Below are 5,396 nucleotides of genomic sequence, written 5' to 3' on the forward strand. Positions count from 1 at the left end.
CAAAATGAGATAATTGTGTTATTGAGAGAGTGCTTAGTTTCTTAGGAACAAAAGAACGTATGGTTCATATAGACAGACAACATGAACACCTAGTAAATAATTTTTACATATAATTATCCAATATTGTAAATATAATTATTCAATGTTGTAAGTGTATTGAGTTTAATTTTATTTTTTCAAAAAAGTAACAAGTTATATTTCTTATGTTTGTTATGTTTTGTTTTACGGTAAACAATGAAATAGATAAGTGAGTTTGTAGTTATATGTGTGTTAGATCTAGACTACGAAAACAAAATCCCAAGAAAACTACATTAAATTATTAATTTTATATATTTTGATATGGTATAGTAACCAAATATGTAATGTCCATTAAAAAATTAACTACAAAGAATTAAGTGTGTTACTTAGATTTGTAAATGATTGAGGCAACATACATATAAAGTACTAAATATTAGATTGAACAGTTGAAACTAATATAGGTAAATTGAATTGGGGTGTGATTTTGATCATGAAGGAAAATACCATGCCAAACCCTTTAATAAATAAAATTACTAGCAAAATATCTTACCCACTATTTATTCACACAATGGTTTGATGAGAACATGAAGGGTTCATTGGTTGATGACCGGTTAAGATTATATCCTTATTTTTTTATCAACAATTATTTTGATTTAGCTACCACTTTTTTATAAATAAACATAAGAATTTGTTTATACCATAAATTAAAATTAATTTTGCAAATATATTAAACAAATTCCCTGAATTTATATTTAAAATCATAATATTAAATTCAATACTTTTTACTAACTTAATTTTGTATTTTTGAGTCATCAAATTTATTTTTTACTATTCATTTTGATCAAATAATAATATTTTTTGTTATCTATTCTATAAAATAAAAACTTGAATTTTACCACTAATTCATGTTACGACACTAAAAGATATTTCTTACTACTTATATATGCATTCAAACAGTTTTTCTATATCTCATTTTAAATATAAAATAAATTTCTTTCTCTCGATGTATGAAATAAAAAATTATCTTTATTGATTTGTTCTTTCTTATTAAAAAATAAAATTCTATAGGTTATTTACTTTTTTTGGTTATTTTACAAAAGACTTGTAATAAAATACTCAAATTTTTTTATCACAAATTTGTGAATTATTTAATATTCCATGAATGATTTACTATTCACAACCAATAATAGCTAGGTTGACCTAATTATACTAATTCAGTTCTATGGTCTACTTCCTTACATGAATCATATAATTATAGTAGTAGGCCCTTTGCAATAAATTTAGTTAAAATAACCGGTAAGAACTCAAACGCCCCCAAACCTCCAAATTGGGGATTAGATTAGAGTATTTGGTCATCAGACTCAAATAAATAACACATCTAATCATAAATAATTACATATAGTTGAAATTTATGTCCTCAAACTAAAGCAAGATTTTTTTAGTTCTAAAAACAAGATTTTTAAATTTCACAAATATATATTTTTTCTTTTAGAAACCTCTTTTGAAGAATATCCAAACTTAAGTTTTAAGGCAATAGTATAACTTTTTGAAAACAAGTGTATTAGGCCAAACTAATTGATAACATAACTATAATATAAACAAAATAATTTTACACAATAAAACTTACTCAATTTTCATATACTGTGAACCAACCATCTTCATTATTACATCTTTATGTGTTCTTCGAAACCACCTGGTTAAATATTGCAATTATTCCTTTTCAGTGGAAACTTAAATTTAATGCAACCAACCAAGTGTGAGAATGGATTCTGAGCAAGTACAGTAACAACAAATTTCTTGGAATATAGTCTTAACGTGTTATATGCTTTTGAATGGGTCGTGTTCATTTTTAGAAATAGTAGGAGTGTTTTGAATAAGTGAAGTAGTGGCAAAGTCTTTGTAGGAGTAAGTTGCTATTTTTTAGGAGGTAGTGTAGATGGGTTATCTTTATATTCTCCCTTATAAATCATTTCTTTTTATGTTCACAAATATATTAGTAGGCTTTTGTTTTTCTTTCAACGTATTACTCAACACGAGTGTGTGTTAAGAACATGAGCCTATAAGGGAATATAAAACATGAGCCTCAAACCATATCAGGCTGATGTTCTTAACATACACAATATATATATAACACCCATTTGAGTAATACATTGAAAGGAAAACAAAATCCTACTGATATATTTCTGAACATAAAAAGAAATGAGTTACAAGGGAGAATGTAAAGATAAGCCACCTACACTATGTGCTAAAAAATAGCAACTTACTCCTACAAAGACTCTACCACTACTTCACTTATTCAAAACACTCCTACTATTTCTAAAACTGAACACGACCCATTCAAAAGCAAATAACACGTGTTGACAACCACAAAACTTGACAACAACATATTTATTCTAACTTAGTTTAGACTATATTCCAACATGCTCCCCCTTGGTTTAAACCCCTTTCTGCGAGTTCGTGACACACAGTAATGCGCACATTCTTTCGAACTTTACAGTAGCCATTACCTTGGTCAAGACATCTGATTTTTGATCTTCACTCCTTATATGCTTGATAACAATCTCCCCCCATTCCACACGTTCGCGTATAAAATAATAACGAACGTCAATATGCTTACTACGCCCATGAAAAACCGGATTCTTTGCCAAATCGATAGCAGATTTATTGTCAATATATATTCTAACAGGACCTTGTTTCCCACCTGTTAGCTGACTATGCAAGTTACGAAGCCATACTTCTTGGCAGCCTGTAGCAGTGGCTGCCATAAATTCATCTTTACACGAGCTTAACGCCACACACCGTTGTTTTTGCGATACCCAGGTGATTAAACTCTCGTTCAAGTAAAAAGCTATGCCTCCCGTACTCCTTCGATCCTCAATATTCCCTGCCAAATCACTGTCGCAATATCCAGACAGGAGGTAGTTTCCTGATCCTTGCAAATATACCAACCCATAGTCAATAGTTCCCTTTACATACCGTAATATGCGCTTGACTACATTCTGATGGACCACTGTTGGACGCTCCATGTATCTACTGATAATACCAACTAAAAATGCGAGACCAGGACGGGTGTTTAAGAGGTACCTCAGTCCTCCCACTAAGGACTTAAACTGAGTAGGGTCCACAGCTTTCCCTTGCTCATCATTGTAGAGCAACATGTTTGGCTCCATCGGATACTTTACTGGATTGCATCCAACCATACCACCTCTCTCGAGCAATTTCCTTGCATATGCTGACTGTTTAAGCTCCGTATAACCCTTCTGTTAATTAACCTCGATGCCAAGATAATAAGTCAATTTTCCAAGGTCACTCATATCGAACTCCTTATTCATTTGACACTTGAAGTCATTGATCATTGACATGTTTATTCAAGTTATCAATAAGTCATCGACATATACACCAACAATCAGAGAACCAGCTACCTCCCTTTTGGTGTAAACAGAATGCTCATTAGGACATTTAACAAAACCCAAGTACTCCAATTTTTTTTTAATTTTGTATACCAAGCCCGAGGGGCCTGACGTAGCCCATACAACGCTTTGATTAATTTATAGACCAGGTGCTCTTGATTCTCATTGAAAAACCCTTTTGGTTGACATACCTACACTGTTTCCAGCAAATCACCAATAAGGAATGTTGTTTTAACGTCTAAGTGATGGCATTGTCACACATTTTTAGCTGCAAGCACCAATAACAATCTTACTGTCTCCAAACGCATTACCGGAGTGAATACCTCTTCAAAATCAATCCCCTACTTCTGGATATAACCGTTCGCGACCAACCTAGTTTTATGCTTGATTACCTGACCACTGGAATCATGTTTTAACTTGTATACACATTTTAATCCTATCGCTTTATGATCTACTGGTAATTCTAAAAGTTTCCAGGTATTATTTTTTTCGATAGCGGCAATCTCCATTTTGCATAACTTCCTTCCATGCTTTCTCTATTGTTGCCTCTCTATAATTAGTTGGTTCTTCCACACCCAATAACATCAATTCATCTGCAAGTTCAGTCTCCTCAGTTTCATGATACACTGCGCTTAATGAGCGAAATTTTCGGGGCTCAGTTTCATCACTTGTATCTCTTGGTGACATCGTATTTGACTAAAACTAATTCGACATTGCAGAATCTGTGTGGTTCCCATCCATGCTGTCCATACTGTCAATTCTTGGTGTAGATGGATCCTCCCCATTTGTTATGTCTCTTTCTTCAGTACTCTGAGTTCCGAGAATAATAAATGGTCCACGTTGATCTTGTGCCTCCTTTTGAGCATCCCATGACCAGCCTTTTCGCTCTTCAAAGATTACATCCGTACTGATATGAACAGTGTTAGTATATGGGGCGTAGAGTTGATACGCCTTAGTTCCTAGTTCTTTTCCAAGGTGTATCACTGCTTTGTTGCGATTATCAAGTTTTGTGATGTGTGCACTAGGTATTTTCATATGTGCCACACAACCAAAAACCCGTATATGCCTAAGGTCTGGTTTCTTTTCAGTCCACACTTCGTAAGGAGTCTTTCCGGATAGAGCTCTTGTTGGAAATCGGTTGATTATATAAACAACATGTCGAGCAGCTTCACCCCATAGTTTTGATGGCATCTGTCATTCTTTAAGAGACACCTTATCATTGCCACGACTATCCTATTCCGACGCTCGACTACCCCGTTCTGCTGTGATAGAAATCATCTATCAGTTCCGTGTCCTTCATAGTCAAGGACTCAAAGTCACCCTTGAGCCTCTGAATTCGTGCCTTCTTAACCCGGTCTGCTCCCAGACATAATGTTTTTAGCGTATCCCATACTTCTTTGGCCGTTCGCTTGTCTGCAATTGTGAGTAACATGTCCTCTAGGATACTCTGATAAATTGCAGCTAGTGTCGTTTTATCTGTCTTCTCCTCTATCATGGCCTTAGCACCTTTAGGCTCCACTGCACTCCACACCCCATGAACTTGCATAAAAACTATCATCTTTAAAGACCATGCTGTGTAATTACTTCTTGTTAGCATCGGGTAATTCAGACCTACTGCATTCTTCTTAATTTTAGTTGTCTCCATCGTATTCTCTTTTACCATACACTGAACGTAGCTCTGATACCATATATATATATATATTGTGTGTTTTAAGAACATCATCCTGAAACCATCATTAGGAAGCCTCAAAACATTTGCAGGTTTTTCAAATAAAACTGAAATCTTCACTTCAATAATATCAAAGTGATTTTGATAATTTTCAATACTTTGTCATTAAATCTTTGGTAATTGAGAAAACGAGGCTTCAATGAAAATTTCAATCTCAACAAGAATGAGAACTAGTAAAAAAGTATTAACACTATTATTGTACGCACACAATATGATACAATAATAAAAATCTGAATCAT

Source organism: Apium graveolens, chromosome 8 (assembly GCF_009905375.1).
Source record: "Apium graveolens cultivar Ventura chromosome 8, ASM990537v1, whole genome shotgun sequence".
Classification (NCBI taxonomy): Eukaryota; Viridiplantae; Streptophyta; class Magnoliopsida; order Apiales; family Apiaceae; genus Apium; species Apium graveolens.